The sequence below is a fragment of the Fukomys damarensis genome, unplaced genomic scaffold (assembly GCF_012274545.1).
Source record: "Fukomys damarensis isolate Sample0158 unplaced genomic scaffold, DMR_v1.0_HiC HiC_scaffold_35, whole genome shotgun sequence".
Taxonomy (NCBI): domain Eukaryota; kingdom Metazoa; phylum Chordata; class Mammalia; order Rodentia; family Bathyergidae; genus Fukomys; species Fukomys damarensis.
Window position 1 is genome coordinate 12,394,733 of NW_022900947.1, and position 21,204 is coordinate 12,415,936.

The 21,204-nt window shown below is 33.8% G+C and overlaps 1 pseudogene; it reads right to left on the reverse strand.

Annotated features, from left to right (window-relative positions):
- Positions 1 to 15,178: 15,178 nt before the first annotated feature.
- Positions 15,179 to 15,289, reverse strand: LOC117284282 (annotated as a pseudogene).
- Between the last annotated feature and the right edge of the window lie 5,915 nt (positions 15,290 to 21,204).

Sequence of the window (21,204 nt, forward strand, 5' to 3'; positions counted from 1 at the left end):
TTTCCCCAATGGCCTGCAAGCATTTGTGGTTGGTTGATTTCTTGACAGTAATCATCCTTCCTGGAATGAGATGGAATCTCAGTGTCGTTTTAATTTGCATCTCAAATGACCAGTGATGTGGAACATATTTTTCATATATTTGTTTCCTGTTTGCACTTCTTTACCTGAGAAATGTCTGTTCATTTCAAATGCCCATATTTGGATTGGGTCTTTAAATTTGGGGGGGTCCTGACTTTTTTCAATTCTTTGTATGTTCTAGATGTTAATCCTTTGTCTGAGGTACCACTGGCTAAATTTTTTTCCCAATCTGCCGGGTGTCTTTTCACTTTATTGGTGACTTATTTTGTTGTGCAAAAGCTTTTTAATGAGATCATATTCCAGTTGTTGTTCTTTGTAGTATTTCCCCTGCAATCTAGGTTTTATTCATGAAAATTTTGCCTACAACTATGTCCTCATAGTGATATAGATGCACCCATGTTCATAGCGGCACAATTTATAATAGCTAAAACTTGGAAGCAGCCCAATTGCCCATCAGCAGGAGACTGGATAAACAAAATGTTTTTTTTTTTTTTTAGTAAAATGGAATACTACTCATCCCTAAAAAAAGAGAAATTAGAGACATTTATAGCTAATTAGGGGTACATTGAGGTTATACTCAAGTGATATAAATAGGACACACATGTATAAATACTGAATAGTTTCTCTAGTATGAGAAACTGAAAGTGTACATGAGGACTGAAAGGTATAATAGATAATGTGAAATAGGAAGAAAAGGGACTAAGGGGAAGCAGAAATGGGAGGGGCAGGGGAAAGGGAAGAAGAGAATGGAATTAATAGGAGAAAATGAAAAAAACGGAAACAAAGTCTTTGTAAATAGGAAGCGGGTGGGGTTGAAGTGAGGGCAGGGGAATGGAGAAAAAATGAGAACCAAGACTGATTTTGTAAAGGAACAAATTTCCAACAACGAATGCCTTTATATTGTATACATTAAATGTACCAATAACATTAAAAAAGAGTTCTTCCTATTCTTTCTTCCAGCAGATTTAGTGTTTCTATTTTAATATTTAGATCTTTCATCCATTTTTATTTTAGTTTAGTTCCTGGTAAGAGACATGGGTCTAATTTTAGACTTTGGCATTTAGAAAGCCAGTTTTTCCAACACCATTTATTAAAGAGGCTGTCTTTCTTTGAGTGAACGTATTTGGCCCCTTTGTCAAAGATAAGGTAGCTGAGTATGTTTGGGGTTGTTTGGGCATTTTATAATCTGTTCCACTGATCCTCAGAACTATATTTTTTCCCAGTACCATGTTTGTTTGTTTGTTTGTTTTGTTTTGTTTTTAATCACAGTAGCTCTGTAGTATAATTTCAAGTCAGGGATTGTGATGTTCCTATCTTGACATTATTGTCCAGAACTGTTTTTGTTTTCTAGCTATCTTCTGGTTCCAAATGAATCTTATGAATGGTTTTTCTAGTTCTGTGGGGTATGCTAATGGTTATTGATTGGAATTGCATTAAATTAAAGGGAGAATGGCCATTTTCACTATGTTGATTCTTCCTACCCAAGAGCAAGGGATATCTTTTCATTTTCTAACATCCTCTTAGATCTTTTTTTCAGAATACTATAATTTTTGATGTAAAGATATTTCACTTCCTTTGTTAGATTTATTCTATTTCATTTTTTATGCTATTGTGAAAGGTGTTTTTGCCCTAATTTCTCTGTCAGTAAGATTTTTTATTTGTGTAGAGAAATGCTATTGATTTTTGAGTGTTTACTTTGTATACAACTATGCTACTGAATTTGGTTATTAAATCTAGAAGTCTTTTAGTGGAGCTTTTGGGGTCTTCTATGTAGAATATCATGTCATGGTAATTTAATTTCTTCACTTCCTATCTTTATTCCTTTTATGTATTTGACTTTTCTAATTGCCCTGACTAATGTTTCTCAGTCTATATTGAATAGGAGTAGTGACTGTGGACATCCTTGTCTTCTTCCTGATTGTAGAGTGAAAACTTTCAGTATTTGACCATTAGTATGATGTAGGCTGTTGGTTTGTCATAGATGGCTTTTATCAGATTGAACAGAAAGGATTTCTGGCCTTAAAACATAGCTCTGTCATGACAGATCATACAGGTGATCCTGTTATGGTGAACTCATATGATGGGAGGTACCTGGATCCCTGAATCATTGTCTTGAAGGATATGAACTGCCCCAGATAGCCAGTCAATTTTTGTTTTGCAATTTGAGTGAGAAGGAAAACATAGCTGTACGAAGCCACTCAAGTCTGAGTTGGTCTATTACTGAAGCATAAACTATTCAATTCTACACAAGATTTTAAAACAATGGATTTTCTATCACTAAAAATTTTTCCCAATGTGATATACCCAAGGACAGTACCTTTGTTATTCTGGTGAATGATGAGATGCTTTCTGTAAAGACAAGTGTGTATGGTAAGTCTTAAAAGTTTTCATCCACTTCCATTTTCACTTTTTTTCCCCTGGATTTTTCCAAAGCTTCTTTTATTGAAATAGAAAAAGGGGTGTTAAAACTAGGAAAAGATTTGCATATGAATTAATCTTTTGAGCCTTATTTCAGAAAGAGTTCAGGAAATTTAAAAGTTCTGTTTCTTTTTTAAATAGACCTTATTAGCACAGCTTTGTGATACATATTGAATACATTCATCGTGGGAAGCTGATATTGTGTCTTAGTCCTTTTTATTTCCCTTTCCCTCTTTCTTCTCCCTTCCCTTTTCATCCCTAGATTACCTTCTTGTCTGTGACAGCCCCACCTCCCTATTTCCTATTGTCTATCTTTTATTTTGCTCTTTAAATTATCTATAGTTTAGATTTCTTATACATATATTCGCTTTCATGTTGAAGGGAGTTAGGTGAAAATTATTATATGGAGATGTGAACTGAAAAGGAAGGGTATGAGATGGAGCACCTCTGCAATTATACCTGTTCTTTGGAGCTGAAGTAAACTTAGGACAGGATTAAAAAAAAAAGTGTGATTTGGCAACTTGTATTTGTTTAGTTCTTATTTATTTTTCTCAAGGATATTTATGCATGAGACACAATCTTAAGTGTGCTGGCAGTGAGACTATTTCATTGGGGCAAACCTGCTATCTTAGCAATTGGATGTCCAAGATATGTCTAGTTTAGGGTACTCAATTTTTGTTTCAAGAAAATTCCAACTTTTTTTCAATGAAAGAAAGACTAAGTTGTATGTATTTGCAATGCATAATATGATTGTTTTGAAGTACTATAAACACACGCAATGCGGAAGGTTAAATCAAACTAATTAACAAATGTATTACCTCACATAGTTATCAGTTTTGTGATAAGAATTCTTGACATTGAGTACCAGCAATTTTCAAAAATAACATATATCCATATATTATTAATTATACCCACTATGCTGCATAATGCATCTGTTGAATTTATTCCTTCTAGTTATAAGTACACATTTGTTGTTCAGCATTCCTACAAATCTTCATCCCAAAGTGTCACAGTGTCTGGTAACTACCAGTCTACCTTTTACTTTTGTGAGATCAACTTCTTTTAGATTGCACATATGAGTGAGATTGTGCTATACTTGTCTTTCTATGCCTGGATTATTTTACTTAACATAATGTCCTTGAAGTTCATCCAGTCACAAGGTCACAAGATTTCCTTCTTTTTATATCTGAATAGTATTTCACTGGGTATATGTACCACGTTTCTGTGTTCATTCATCCTTGGATGCCCCTAGGATTGATTCCATGTCTTGGTTATTGTGAATAGTGCTGAGAGTGATGAGATCTCTTCAGGACACATTGATCTCATTTCATTTAAACATACCCAGTAGTAAGTAGTAAAATTACTAGATTATGTGGTAGTTCTGTTTTCATTTCTTTGAAGAATTTCCATACAGTTGTCCATAATGGTGATAGTAAAGTTACATTTCCACCAACAGAGTGCAAGAGTACTCCACACATCTTCACCAATACTTAACTGTATTTTATCTTTTTGATAGTAACCATTCTAATAAGAGTGAGGTCATATTTCACTGTAGCTATAATTTGTATTTCCCTGATAATTGGTGATGTTGAGTATTCCTCATATTCTTGTTCATTTGTATGTCTTTCTTTGAAAATATCTATTCAGGTCTTTTGTCTATTTCAAAATTAGGTTGTTGTTTTCCTGCTACTGAGTTGTTTAAGTTCTTTATGTATTTTGAATATTAACCCCTCAAAATATGTGTATTTTTCAGACATTTTCTCTCCTTCTATAGGTGGGTTTTTATTTTGTTGATTCCTTTGCTGCACAGAAGTTTTTAGTTGATATAATCCCCTGCCCTTTTCTGCTTTTGTTATCTACGTTTTTGGGGTAATTTAGACACTTATTGCCAAGGTTAATGTCATGTAACTGTTCTATGTTTTCTTTGAGCAATTTCATAGTTTGGGGATCATAAATTTAAGATTTAAACAACCATTTGACTTGTATTTTGAATATGATGAGACATAAGAGTTTAATTCTTAAGAGAGATAAGAGTTTTAGTGTTAGAATAATTTATTTTTAAATATTAAAATGCTCACGGTTCAGGAACTTTCCCCATCATTTATAAATATTAACTGTATTTTAGTACTCATCAATACTTTTTGAGGTGCTTAATATTATCCTCATTTTAGAGATGAGGGAATAAAGGCTTCAAGAATTTAAGATTACACCTTTCTAAACATTACATGGCTAGAAAGTGTTAGGAATAAGATTTATTTAACTTTAGTTTTCAAGAATGTCACTGCTTGGCTATGTATTATTGCTTTTGCTTATTAATAATGTCACCAAGCAATAACAAGCCAGATGCTGTTGTAACTTTACTACAAGTATTGTCTTTAATGCTCAAACCGTGCTATGAGTCCATACTATTATTACTATTGTTGCATATTAAGGAAACAGAGCAAGAAGAACATATATTTCATAGCAAACAGAGCCAGGAACTGTGTCAGAACTCAGACAGACTTGGATGCAGCACTAGGGATTTGCTGCTGAAGCAGATGTCCTCTCAGCAGTTAAGGTACAAGATTTTCTCTGGCCATGAAGAACAGAAAGTTCCCTTGAAAGTAGCAACTAGGGGTCTTAAGCCTTTGCTTCTTTCTTCTAGGTCAGTTAGAAAAGATACAAGTGTTGGCTACTTTCTGTTCCAGAATAACTTTCTCTTTGTGTACTGTCCCTCATGATTGCTAAAATATAAACAGACTTCCAACTCCAGAGCCTCCTTTTTCAGTAAAATATCTTAATTCCCCAACAACACACTGAATTTCCTCTCTTGTGTTTCATTCATGTGTTTCACTGAAAAATTACCAATAATTTATTCTTGTGAATGCTTCCTTTGAGCAAACTTTTAGAGGGTAGTATGATAGCTCCCTTCTCTTTTGCATTGTTTTTGAGGTCTTGGCTACAAAAGATACATTTAAATGGCCTGCATTTTGTAATAAACATCTCATAACACAAGCAGAACACAGGATTTGGAAATTCTCAGTGATTTTTAACCAGAGATGGGAGAAAATGTTAGAAGCATTGTGCATTTAAATTAAGTTATTGTAGTTGCCACATTCATTATATTTCAGTAGTGCACATACTTTTCCTCAACACAGACAATGCAAACAATTCAGAAGCTAGTTTACTTTAAAAATTTACAGAAACATCTATGGTATCATTTATTTTCATTATAACTCTGGATAATTCATTCAGCCTCTTCCAGCCTGTTTTTTCTCCTAATAAAATGGAGGAAATAATTCCCATTTAGCAAAGATTAGATGAAATTAACTACATAAAAACATTAAGCAAGGTAATATTAATGACTTAAAGTAGGAGCTTTATTCAACTTCAGTTCCTCCCTTCTCCTTCCCTTCCTTCCATTCCTCTCTATACTTTTTCGTTTTCTTTCTTTTTTTTTGTTCCTCTCTGTGACTATTTCATTAACACACATTTCAGAGCAGAGAAAAGAAAAATGGAGGAGGAAAAATGAGTTTTAGTTTGACAAGATTCGAATAACCTTGGAAATTGACTTCTTAAATGGTACTGTCCTTTAGCTATTTTAGACCTGACAAGAGATGAGTAGACTTATGGGGGACATGAACCAGTGCTCAGTGTGCTGTGCAGTGGTGGATTTAGTCTCTACTTGCTGTCCTAGTAAGAAGCAGCAGTCCTGGAGAAGGTCATTTAAAGCATCGTTCCTCTAATCATGTAGGTATACTAACATAAGTAGTACCAGAAAAAAGACAGATCACATTGTAGGGATGGATCTTTAGCAGGAGGGAAGCAGTCCAAGACAACTAGGATGAGGATTGAGGATGGGGGAAGGGAAAATAAGAAGAACAAAGATATGCTGCATACATGAACCTAATTACCTCAATTAACGGAAACTCTATATACCATAAAATGAGCTAAAACAGATAATATCAAGTATGAAAAATGGGATAGGGGAATCCTTGGAGGATGGAAAGCATGAAAGGTGAAGGAGAAAAAAAGAAACAAGCTGTAATACGGTTATGTAACCACTCCCAAGATGTTTATAGTTGCAAACATGAATGAGTTGTACTAATAAAATTGAAAAAACGACAAAGCAAAAAAAAATTATAGGTGGAGGTACAACAATGACTCTTACAGCCTTTATTGCTAAGAAGTGAAGAAGGCAACCATCATTAACTAGTGTATATTGGAAGGAGGTAAATTATCCCACAGAAATTAAAAAACTCAGACCTCAAAGATTATTTTCAGCAGGATCATGATCAAAATCATAGAGTCTCTGCCCTTAGTAATAACTGAAGGAAAATGTGGACACCCCAGCAAATGACAGTAGGACAAGATGAAGAATGTACTAGCATTATTTCCCAAATCATTACATTAGCTTTCTATGTCTATGTTAGAAATGACTACAAACATAATGACTTAAGACAACACACATTTATTATTTTGAAGTTTCCATAGAGCATGAGTCTGGTCAATTGTTAAGTGGGTGTTCTGCTCAGGATCTCCCAAGGCTTCCTGAAAGTTTCCAGTCAGCCGTGTTCTCATGTGAAGGTCATATGGGAAGCATCCACTGCCCATCTCATTTATGTGGTTAGTAGAATTTATTTTCTTGAATGAGGACCCATTTTTGTCTGGCTGTAGGTTGGAGGTTTCACTCTCTTCCTGCAGGATTCCCACCATTTCCAGCCCTGTTGTACTTTCTCAACATGGCTTCTTACTTTAAGCCAGTGAGGAAAGTCTCTCAACCGAGGGAACACCCAGACTCTCTTTTAATGCTTTTACTAACTTAAGTCAGGGCCACACATGATTCAGGATCGCCAGCTATGAGACAGAGGTTATTTAGATGCTAAGGTATTGCAACACATAAAAAAAAGAGATTTAAAACATTCCCTGCTCTAAAGACTCTTACATGTTAGAAGGGCAAACAGCCAACAAATATGATGAATTATTATTTCAAATAATTCAGCTGTGTGGTTTTTAATTTCCTTCACATTGATGGATGATGAACTAGCTTTGGGAGAATCTATATAGCAAATAATATGCCAGAATAGTTTCTTAAATTGCCCAGACAACACAGTAAACATTATTTTATATATTAAATTCACTAAAGCAATATATACTTGTCAATGTATAAAAATACATTGTATGTCTGCTACTGGTGTGAAGGTTGTGGGTTTGATTTTAGAGAGATTGGGCAGGGGAGGCATTTCTAAGAATGTCAAATGTGAAGAAAGCCCTGAAGAAGTTAGAGAAGCGATCCTATAGATTGTGCTAAATGCCTCAGGTATGGAAAAGAGCAAATGAAAGGTCTTTATTAAGATATGCATTGTGGGTTTAGGATACAACAAGGAGTTGCAGTGGTTATTACTGAGTGATGTTGAGAATAGATAAAAGGGAGTGAAGATTGACATGGAAAACCAATATAGTAGACTGATGTGTATGCAAGCAAGGGATTATAATGACTTGAGCCAGCAGTAGAGGTGTTAAAATGCATTTATTTGAAGGCAAAATGAAAAAAAATTAATTAGTATTTTGGATATAGATTGTGAGAGAAAGGGAGTCAAAAGAATTAAGACTATATTGACATCTATAAGTGGATTTATAGTTTACCCCTTTTTACCCCTAACTACCACACATCCTATCTGAATAAATGTGTGTAAATATGAATATAGAATGGGTTTGCATTACACTGATGCAGCTGTATTTAGTAGGTGAAATAAAGAAAACATGTGATAAAATATTTTTACACATTTCTTATATAAAGTACAATTTTTTTCATATGTACATAGTACTAAGTGAATTTAATATATAAAATGATACTGTGTTGTATGGGCAACTTAACAAGGAATTCTGGCTTAATTTTTACTATACAGACTCCTCCAAGACTAATCCATGGTGCATCAATGGGCAGGAAATCAAAAGCCACACAGCTGAATTATTTGAAATGATAAAAGACAAGATAAAAAATTTAATAAGGTGCAAAGTGCTCAGTCAGGGAGCTAACATAAGATATAACTATATAGATAACATATTTAATAAACAAAATGATCAGTGAGTTTACAAAAGAAACTAATAAAAAGTTAGCTGAGCTAAACAAAATGATACAAAACCCAAGTGACCAATTAGCAAAGAATGGAAATTCATGAAAAGACACCTAAAATTAATCCAAGAGATTAAAAATTCTATTGAAACTATGAGCAACAGAAGTGACCAATGTGAGGACAGAATTTGAGAAATGTAGGGGAAAAAATGAGAACCAAGACCTGTCATGTGAAGGTACAGGGATCCCAGTAATGAATGTAACTGTATTGAATACCTAGATTGTACCAATAAACATCAATAAAAAAAAGATCAATGCCTGTGAGTATATACACAGAGATACCTCAGAAACAATAAGAGAATTTGAAAAAAATGGGTCTAAAATCTGCTTGGTGACTCAAAGAGGACTAGCCTACAGTTAATTGGAATTAGTGAGAAATCAGAAGACATCACACATGACATAAAAAACTTGTTTGAAGAAACAGTAGCAGAAAACTGTACAATTATAGGAAAAAAATTTAACATACAGATACCTGAGGCATATAGAACCCCAAATAGGCACAATCAGAAAAGAACTTCTCCACAATACGTGATAATCGAAATCCCATAAGTCCAACACAAGAACAGAATCTTAAAAGCTGTTACAGAAAAGCAACAAATAAAGGTGAACCTGTTTGAATTACAGTAGACTTCTCAACACAAACCTTAAAGGCCAAGAGAGCTTGGAATGAAGTGTTTCCAGCTCTAGAAGAAAATATCTTCCAGCCCAGAGTGATATATCCTGCAAAATAATCTTTCAAAACTGATGAAGAAATAAGACATGTCTGTGTAAAAGAGCAGTTTAAGAAGTTCATGACCACAAAAGTAGAACTAGAAAACCTTCTCAATTTTATCCTAGAAAGAGAAAATGAAGCCAATAATACCAAAAAGTCCAATGCAATGAATACACCAAGTGTGGTGAACAGTTAAATGGGTGTGGGGTGGGGGCAATCATCAACAATAGGAAAATACTGAAATAATAGGAGAAGTCAATACTTTTCTGTAATTACTTTCAGTGTAAATGGCTTCAACTCCCCAATCAAAATAAACCAATTGGCATAATGGATCAAAAACAAAACAGGCCAATATGCTGTATACAAAAAAAAGTATTTAGCATAGAAAGAAATCCATAGACTAGAAATCAAATGGTGGAAAACTATATTCCATGCAATAGCAACCCCCAAACAAGAAGGGGTAGCTATCTATTTTCAAATAAATTGGACTTCTAGCCAAAACTGATCAGAAAAGGCCAAAGAAGGTTATTACATATTGGTTAAGGGAATAATTCAACAGGAAGAAAAAATAAATGTAAACATAGGTACACCAAACACCAGAGTATCTAATTCACAAAAGCAATGCTAATGGACCTAAAAAATAAGACAAACACTAACACAGTTATAGTGGAAGATCTAAATATCCCACTGTCACAAATGGATAGATCAGCTAGACAAAATATTAACAAAGAAATATCTAAGCTGAAGCAAACCTATAATCAAGTGAATGTAATAGATATTTATAGTATTCCAACAACAGAACACACATTCTTTTCAGCAGCACATGGAACATTCTCCAAAATAGATCAAATAGTAGCCCATAAAGTAAGCATAAGTAAATGTGAAGGAATCAAAATTATACCTTGAATATTATCACATCATAGCACAATAAAAGTCAAGTCAAAAGAAACCAAATAAATTGTGCAAAAACTTGGAAATTAAACAATACAGTCTTGAATAATCAATGGTTCATATAAGAAACCCAACAAGAAGTTAGACAGTTCCAAGAATTGGACAATAATTCCAGACCAGAACATATTGGGCACTGTGAAAGCAATCCAAAGAAGGAAGTTCATATCATAGCTGTGAATGCCCACATCAGAAAAACAGAGTGAGCCTAAATAAAAAATTGGGTGAATGTGAAATAGGAAGAAAAAGGCTAAAGGTGTAGGGAAAGTGGGAAGGGTAGGGGAAAGGGAATAAGGGAAAAGAAAAAAATATGAGAAAATGAACCAATAATCCTCAAACTCTTTAATGATATTGAAAGGGAAGGAGTACTCCCAAAGGTCATTCCTGGAAGCTAACATTATCCTGATTTCCAAGTCAAGCACAAAAGAGATAAATACAAACCAATCTCTTTGGTGAACATAGATGTAAACACTCTCAACAAGGTACTGGCAAATAGAATGCAATAAATCATCAGAAAGTCATACATCATGACCAAGGGCTTCATGCAAGGGACACAAAGGTGGTTCAACATATGAAAACCAATAAATTTAATATACCACATTAAACAGAAGGATAAAACTCACATGATCATTCTAATAGATGCAGTAAAAGTCTTTAACAAAATGCATCATCCAGTCATGATAAAAACCCAGAAACAATAGGTATAGAAGGTCTCTATCTCAATCTGATAAAAGCCATTTATGATGAACTTACTGCTAACATCATAATAAATTAGGAAATGCTGAAAAGTTTCCCTCTAATAACAGAACAAGAAAAGGATACCCATTATAAGAATATAATATAGTACTTATTTAATATAGTACTTGAATCAAAGGCAGAACAATCAGGTAAGAGAAAGAAATAAAAGTGATGTGTGTAGGAAAAGAGGACAAATCATCATTGTTTGCAGATGACATGGTCCTCTACATAGAAGACCCAAAAATTCCACCAAAAACTCCTAGAATTAATAATCAAATTCATTAACATAGCAGATTACAAAGTCAACACACAAAAAATCAATAGCATTCATGTATGTCAATTTCCAGGAGGAAATTAGGGAAACAATACTATTCACAACAGCATCAAGAAAAATTAAATACTTAGGAATCAACCTAACCAAAGAAGTGAAAAACTTCTACAACAAAAACTATAGTAATCTGATAAAAGAGATTGAAGAGGACATAATGGAAAGATATCCCCTATTCTTGTGTAGGCAGAACAAATATTGCCAAAATGGCCTTAATTCCAAAACTAATATACAGATTTAATGCGATCCCAATAGAAAAACCAACAGTATTCCTCACAGAAATAGATAAAGCAATCTTAAAATTCACACGGAAGCAGAAGAGACTCAGAATGACAAAAGCAACCCTGGGCAACAAGAGCAAAGGAGGAAGCATCATAATCCTGGACTTAAGTTATATTTAAAAGTTGCAGTTACTAAAACAAAAACAAAAACAAAACAAGTGATGACACAAAAACAGATATGCAGATCAATGGAACAAAATGGAGGATGAAGAAACAACCCCAGGAAAATTCAGTCATCTAATCTTTGTCAAAGGAGACAAAAACATATGCTGGAAAAAAAGTTATCTTTTTAAAAATGGCATTGGAAAATCCGGCTAGCCACATGACAATCTCACCATGTATTAAACTAAATTCCAAATCGATCAAAGATCTAAATATTAAAATAGAAACACTGAATCTGCTGGAAGGTAAAATAGGTAAAACCCCGGGCTGGGGGATTTAGTTCAGTGGTTCCGCTGCCTGCCTTACAAGCACAAGGACCCAAGTTCGAACCCTGGTGCAAAAAAAAAAAAAAAAGATAGGTTAAACCCTCGAAGACATAGGCACAGGCAAGAACTTTGAACAAAACCCCATTTGCACAAGAAATGACATTAAGAACCAATGAAATCATATTAAATTAAAAATATTCTGCACAGCAAAGGAAATGATGAACAGAGTGAAGAGACAACCTGCTGAATAAGGTTGTTGGCAGAATTGCTTTCCTTGTAGTTTTGGGATGATGGTCCCAAATTTTAGAGGCCACCCCATTTCTTCCTGTCCTTTTACAGGAACATCAATATGCTAGTAGGTCAAATACTTCTCAAATCACATCTCTGATTCGCTATGGAAAGTTTTATTGCTTTTAAGGACTCTTGTGATTAGACGAGACTCAATCAAATAATATAGGGTAATCTTGCCCTTTCAGTGATTGGCTGGTTAGCATCACTAATTCTATCAGTGAATGAAAAAAACAGAATTATGTAATAAAGTTTTGCTACACAACATAGCATTTTCATAGTTTGAGGACATAGGATGCGGCCATTTTGAGGAGTCATTATCCTTCCTATTCAGATCATATAACTGGCTCACATTCATTTTTTCTTTTGCCACTTTTTCAGTTAATAATTAAATTATTAAAAAGAAAATAAAAGCCTTGTTTTTTTTTCTTTTACTTGCAGAATACTTGCAGAAATATGTGGATTTTTTCCACACAGTGTAAGTGCTCTTTAATTCTCCGCAGACACTGACTGGGAGTTCTAAAATTCAATTCAGTCCTGATACTATCTACCTGGAGTTTGCATCAGTTCCTGTGAATTAAGTTCTTCAAGGCTACCTCTGCTTTAGATGCTAATCTTGTTCCTCTATCTCTTTTCTGACTTCTGACGGACCAGGGATTCCTTTGGCTTCTTCCTGGGGTTTCATCACTTATCAGAACATCTACAAAACTCAGTGAAATATTTACTTATGACATCAGCTTATTATAAAGGATTCAATTCAGAAGCACCTCGGGTGTGATTATAAGAGGTTTGTTAACAGTTGCAAAACAAAACATACACTCCTTTCACTTCTGTAGCTCTCAAGATATTTCAAGTATTAAGAAAAACTCAAATATTAAAACAAAAGATATTATATTTGCTTTTATTACCTAGAAAATTATAAGGGTTTTAAGAGTTCTGGGCAGGTTGTAGAGACAAGGACACACATATATAAGTTAGGTGATATTCATATCCTTGTAGCTTTTGTATCATAGTATCGTAACTATTAATTTTATAAACTAATCTTTAAATTAATATATGGATGAAACTCTTAGCCTATAATATGGATACAACTCTTAGCCAAAAATTTCTCTTTTGGTCCCACCCCAGTTTCATTTGATTATTATTCTATATTGATAGTATTGTGATCTACATAAATTTATGTAGAACTGCTACTATTATATTTTATTGTTAAAAATATGGACTATATTCTCTCTTCAGGGCCATAGTTTTGAGGCTATAAGAACAAATTCTAGGTTAAATGTTATCTCAAATCACATTTAAAAAATAAAAATTCCAGAAGTGTTTCCTGGCTGATGTTGTCAACTGTTATATCTAAGACTATGATGGTTGAGAGTTTTGCTTTTAAAACTATTTTATACCTCTTTGTGTGTGTTCACTTTGACCACATCACTTCTCTGCTCCAACCTCTAAATTGGCTTTAAATTACATTCTATCTCCTGACTCTAAGTTAAAATGCTTACTGAATTGCCTAAAGGGAAGAAAATGTTTCTTTAAGCTGCTCAAACCTGCAATAGTCAGTATATTGAAAATACTATACACCCCATTGGATATTGGTATTCACTCCAGATAATAATCATCAATGTTTTGAGGATGGTAACAATGTACCATGTATTTTATATAAGCTTTCTACTTGAATTTTCACAGTACCCTATAGGGTTATGTGTTAGTGCCAATTTTATTTTATAAATGAGAAAAGCATGAGGACAAAAGTCACTTGCCCAAGACCGTATGGCTGTGCAGTGTCTGTGGTGATCTTTAGTTTGGACAACAGTGTCTCTGCTCATAATTATTTGGCTGTAAATTTACTATGAAATTTACTACTTTTAAAAATGTCTATCTTGCCATTGATAAGGGGGCATATATGGATCAAGTATTAACATCATTTTACTGATAGGAAATTGAGTACTCTGGTTGTTCTAGTCTGATGTCTAATTTGCATAACTGTATCACTGCCCTCCCATTTTCTCCTCCCATGAAAGCTGTAAGATGGTCGGTAATCAATTTTCATAGATTATTGTAGCTCATACATTTTGTTTATGCTAGTAGTTATTTTGCTCAATTAGACAAACATTTAGAGTAGTTTTTATTGTTGACTAAGGGAAAATCTTCTTCTGTCTTCTCCAGAAAATTAGGAATGACACTGGGAACTATTAAGAAGATATGTAAATGAATTTGATATGTAAGACAGATCTTTTATAATCAAATTAAATTAATCTTTGCCACAAGTGTCTTATGTTAACAGTCACAGAATATATTCATTTAGAACCAATCTCAAAGCTGAAGTCATAAGAGTAATAAAAATAACAAATGAGTTCATTTTATTTCCTTCTTTCTAATTTTCATTTACTATTCAAATCTTTCAGCCAAAAGTAAGCCATATCAAGTACTATGGTATTTATATATCAATCTTCAGTTCCTGCAAATAGATGTGAAGCTTCATGATATGTGCAAAGGAAGAATAGTTGAAGATTATTAGATCACTGGTGTGCTAGTGGATCGTCACCCTGAATTTTATTGAAGTGCCTCTGATTGTATCCCAACTCCCATGGAAACACTGACTAAAACGTGCTTTAGTCCATATGAATAAGAAATAAAAGAATATTGGAGAAAAGTCATGAAACATGAAAGGAGAACCAGTCCCAGAAAGAAAGCCAGAAATAGAATATGCAATTTAACAAAAAGGTCATAGAATTGATGGAACATGTAGACAAAGACTTTAAAATAATCATATTCTGTGTCATTACAAGGATCGGTAAGAATATTTAAAAAGTGAAGTAGATCAGGTAGCTATGAACAGAAGACTGGAGGTATTACATATGAAAAATAATCCAGAACTAATTTTTGCATGGATGTATTGAATCAGCTGAAGAATAGATACTACACTTGATCTTAGCCAAAAGGCTGAGGAGAGATTGAAGCTAAAGAACAAACAAGTGAGCTAGAAGATCAGGTCAGGGAACTCTGCCGGGAAGCATAGATAAATTAATGGAAAGGATAAAAAAGATTAAGAAATTCAGTAGAAGCGTCAACAGCTACCAAAATGAACTTTCAGAAGCAGAGATTATTGGTCAGCTTTCTATTACAATAAAATGACTACTGAGATAATCATGTATAAAGAGAAAAGGTTTATTTTAGTTCACAATTCTGGAGACTCCAGTCCAGCATCTATTTCTTCTGGACCTGTGGTAAGGCAGTATGATAAGGCAAGAGAGTACAGTGCAGCAAAACGTATTTCATGCCCCTGACCAAAAAAATAAAAAATAAAAATAAAAAAGAAGAGTGAAGGGCCAGGCTTCCTTATAAACTCTGAGTAGGTCCCGCTTCTTAAAGGGGTCACTACTTTCACGATGGGAACTAAATCCTTAACACACGGGCCTTTGGGCATATTCAAGATCCAAACTACAGAACACACACACACACACATACACACACACACACTCGAGTACACAGAAGATAGAAAATAGCAGAAGAAATAATGCACAAGATATGAATCCTTCAGAAGAAAGAAATCCTAAAGTGCTGAAAGAATTGATAGAAAAAAAATAAGTCTAGATTCATAGCAGTGACGTTTGGGAAGGGGAACAATCGCAAAAACATATGCTCCAAAGAGGGAAAACGACACACATACTTCATAAGTCATGACATCAGTCTTCTCTCTAGTTGGAAGAAGACAGTAATGGAACATAAAATTGTGATTGAAAAACGACTGAGCCTATTGAAGTTGTTATTGAGTACATCAAGATCTCAGAAAGTTAACAAGATGACCTTATTAAGTTCCAAACAATTAATGTCATTTCTTGGGGCTCAAGAAAATGATACCAAAAATATGGTGCTTTGTCATGCTGAGTAGTTGGAACTAGAGAGGCATTGGAAGTCCTCAGAAGCTACCTGAGAATCACATTCTCCCTGATCTCCTGCTCTTCTGTCTCTCCCCTCTCCATCTTCCCTCATTTTTTCTCTGAAGCAAACTTGTAGAGTGTATAAGGATTTTTTCTGTCCTACACATTCGTGACATAAAATGTGTTCATGATGTAGAAATATCAGGAATTAATAAAAAATTTTAAAAAAATCATTATAATTAATCGACTAAAAGATAGCTAAATAAACAATGAAAAGAAAAGTAACAAGAACAACGTTGAGACTTTTGAGCCAAATGGCACTGAAAGCACTATGTGTCAGCATACGTGGGGTACAGTACAAAGTTATGAGTGGATTTAAACATTTACTAGAAAACACTACTGAAATAAATATAGCAGTCAAAATTAAGGAGCGAAGCACAATAGAAAATCCTAAGGAAGAAGATGGAAAGATATAAACTTAGAGCCAGAATTAAATAAAATGAGGTTACATCAAGGAAATTAGAGAAAAGTCACAATTTTAAAAAAAATCTGTTCTTTCAAAAGACAAAATCTGTCATTACACAATATACAAACCTGTGGAAAAATTTAATAAGAAAAAGTGACAAAATATTTACATAAACAAAATTCAGGGTGAAGAATTGGGCATGATTTAAAAATCATAAGATATTATGAAAGCAGTACCTGAGTGAATTTGAAAACATTGGTGTATAAATCAAATATCCTCTCAAATGGTAAAGAAATGAAATTATAATAAATTAATAATGACAAATCAATTCAAATGGATTCTCAAAGTGTCTCTTGATTCTTATCCAAATGAATTCAAGCAGGCTTTCAAGTTTACAGTATGTTCTTTTTTATTCATATTATAAAAAATAGCAAAAATGACCAATAATGAGAAAGTAATTTCATAGGTAAATTTATAATTTTAAAATATAATTTTTAAAAAAAATTAAACATATTATAGCAATGCATCAGTATTAAAATATGATATAAGAGCACTGGTTTAAAAAATGCCAAGGTGGCTCAGTACTGAACAAAATCCATCATCTTAGTAAGTACAAAAAAAAAAAGAGTAAATGTCCACAAAATGGTAGAAACAAATGCTAGAATGAATTTCTTTAATTCAATGAGAGTACTAAAAGAAACCTATTGAGAACAGTATTTTTAATGGAAAAGCATTAGCCACATTAGCTCACTTTTCTGCTACCATTCAACTGATTTCTACATGTTCAAAGACCAACTTAAGTTTGCCTGGATTTTTCCTGGGATTATCTCTGAAAGTCTGGTGTGTTGGCACACCCTTCAATCCCAGGCAAGCCATTGCCTAGGACATCCAAAAATTTAGTAAAAGTTAGAAAATTAGATAATATCAAGTCTAGCAAAAAGCGAGAGAAGTGGACATCCTCTGGCTGGCAGTAGTGTAAAAGAGTGTAGTATTTCTGAAGGGCCAGGCAGCAGTCCTTAAAGAATTAAGCATACGTAATGTACAACTGAGAAACTTAAAAATTTAGACCAGGATTTTCTCACCCTGCCCTGAGAACTTGTACTTGCCATCTGTGTCACTAAATGTGAATCAAGTATTTTTATCCAGAACTACTCCAGTAAACCAATGAGAGTTCAGATTAACTTCAGAATATCAGAGTTACGACAACTCTTCAAACTCTCAAAAGCTATTTTTGGAAGAAAAGAAGTAGGGCCTATAGATGGAAGTGAAAGGATGGTAGACTGTGCTTCTCTGGGAGAAAAGACACATTATGGGATACAGATGAAATGGCCTCTTTGGAGTTTACTTTTCATATCTGGAAAAGCTAAACAGAGACCCCTTTCATATGCATGATCCACGGTTAAGTAGGTGACATTCAGAATGGAAAGTTGGAATAGTGTTTCTCTGAATATTTTGCAGAGGTCTCTACTCAGTTGGCAATTCATTTATATGACTCATGTTCATTTTTTAGTCACTCGCTTTTTAAATCTTATATGACACAAATAGGAATGTTGCTTTTCCCTAGATAACTAAGCAAATTTTCCTCTTTGGAAGAGATCAGAAAGGTTTGTAAAACTCTTTTCCAGCTAATTTCAAAGACTATATTATTCTCTTTAGAATAGAATCATCCAGAAGAAATGAAATCCTGAGGGATGAGAAGTAACTGACTCTATACAAGTCATAGGAATATTTCGAAGATAAGCTTTGCTCTCATTAAACTTTTTTTCCCCCTAAAAAGTAGGTAGAGTTAGGTTTTGTTGGATAGTATTTTCCCTCCCTGACCTAGGTCATCATTTTCCCCAGGATAGATATAAGAAACTGAACTACTGTGCTGAAGATAAAATGTATATAATTTAAAGGAAAGTGGGTCATTTAAAATTCTCATCTTTCTAAAGCCTATAAGGTATCACGTAATTGAGGGAAAATAATTTCTTTTAGTTCTGTTTTGGGACTAATAATTCTCTTTTGCAAATAACCGCAGATGTTCTGAAATGAAACTGTGATATGAATTTCAAATGAATGCAGCAATTTAAAGAGTTTTGCTTAGATAGTCATTCTGTTGTATGTAGGGGTCAAAGAGAAGTCAACTCAACTCAAGAAGGGTGAGACATTTTATGTAATGCATACTATATAAATTTTATGATTTTATTCACTACCTACAGCAAGCTCTGGTGGCTCAAAAGTTTACATAATTTACAAGATTTATTCTAGTTAACTGAGTTATAAAGTGAGGGAGTTAGATACCCAAACCCACTTGACAACCACAGTATTCGTTCTTTTTTTATTTGTTTTTGTTTTTGTTTTTTCAGACAGGGTCTCACTATGTAGTTGAGATTGCCCTAGAACTTCCTATGTAGCCGAGGCTGGTCTTGAACTCACAGCGATCCTCCCGATTGCTGGGATTACTGGTGTGTGGCACTACACCCGGCACAGTGTTCTTTCTTTATAATCAGAATTGTGGAGGTTTATTTCACAAGTCTCCTAGCCTTATAAGACAGATTCATTTATTTTCTGTACAGATATTTTTTGCCCCCACTCCCACCCCAGGCAACCTGAGCAGACATTGGCCCACTGGGTGTCTCGAGGAACTCCACAGGGAACATTCATTGTGTTCCACTGATCGTGTTACATGGAGGGGGTTCATTGATTTTGTTAGATTTTTTTATAAGGTGTGAGACAGTTTGAATTTTATTGCTTTGTCTTATGGATGGCTGGTGCTTTAACACCATTTGTTGAAAAGGTTATCTCCTCTTCACTAAATTGCTTTTATTTTGGTGTCAAGTTACTGGGGCTGATTTCTGAGTTTTATTTTGGCATCAAGTTAGTGGGGCTGATTTCTATAGCTTGTACATTGAGCTGTCCATTTTTGCACCAGTATCACAGTACAGTTAACTCTAGCTACATAATAAGTCTTGATATCTAGTAGATGAATTTTGCCCACTTCAGTGATTTTTTTTCAAAACAATGCAGATATTCTAGTTCCCTTGCCTTTCCACACAAATTTTAGAGTAAACTATTATCTAAAAAAAGGTTGCTGGAAATTCAGTAGGAAATGCATCAAATTGAATATCAGTTTGATGACAATTGACATCTTTACAATTTTGAATCTTCTAGTCCATGAACATGTCTATCCATTTACTTTTATCTTCTTTTACGTCATTACTTCGTAGTTTGTAGTTGTTAGCAAACAAATCCTATACGTTTTTGATAATCACATGTTTATCTTATTTCTCAGGAACTATAAGTGATATTATTGCATTTTAAATTTTGGTCCTCATTGGCAGTATATAAAAATACAATTTTTAAAAATATTTTTCTTCATAAGCCCTTTTATTAGCCCTGGGAACTTTTCTTAGTAGATTTCTTTGATGTTCTATGCAAACAGTCATGTCATCTGCCTTTGTCCCTTTGATGTGTGTGCATTTTATTCTCTTGCTTTGTGTCCTAGGTAGAACTTCTAGCACTATGTTGAATAATGGTGGTGAGAACTGATTTCCCTGATTTGTTCTCCATCTTAAAAGAAAAGATTCAGTCAGTTATTCCTAAAGATGTCCTTTATCATGTTGAGGAAGGGCACCTTTACCCCTGTTTTTCTGAGAGTTTGTGAATTGAATGGCTATTATGTCGACTACTTTTTCTGCACTCATTCATATAAATATGTGATTTTCCTCCTCAGACTGTTCATCAATTGATTTTTCAATATTGAACCAACCTTACATCCCTTGAATAAGTCCCATGTGATAGTTGTTTATAATTATTGGAAATTATAATTAAAATTTATTTATGATAGGGTTATAGTCTGATAAACCCATGGTAAACAAAAAATATCATTATGTATATATTTAATATACTTAACCTACTAGCTTAGCCTAAACTGTATTAAACATGTTCAGAAGGTTTATATTACCTTATAGGTGGGCAAGCTGAAGTCTCCTATACAATACAATGCTGAATATATTGTTTAATGTATTGAATATGTGTATCCAAAAATCTCTGGTAACAGCACACAGTAGTTGAGTGTCAGTTGTCGATTCTTGTGATGGTCCAGCTGACTGGGATCAGCAGCTTCTCAAGCGTGGCATCACATGTATCACTAGCCTGTGAAAAGCTCAAAATTTGAAGTATGATTTCTAATGAATCCGTATAATAATTTTTACATCATTATAAAGTAAAAAGAAATTCTAAGTCTAGCAATTTGGAGATAGTCTGTATTTTATATATTACTTAATTTTATTTACTAATATTTTGTTAAGGATTTTTTTTACATCCATATTAATTAGGGAAATTGGTCTATATAGTTTTCTTTTTTAAAAAAAAATACTGCCAGTTTGGTTTTGGTATCAGGGTAGCCCTAGCTTCAAAATATAAAATAAAAGTGCTATTTCAGGCCTGGGACTTAGCTCAGTGGTTCTGGCTCTTGCTTTGCAAGCACAAGGACCTGATTTCGATCCTTGGTACCAAAAAAAAAAAAAAAAAAAAAAAAA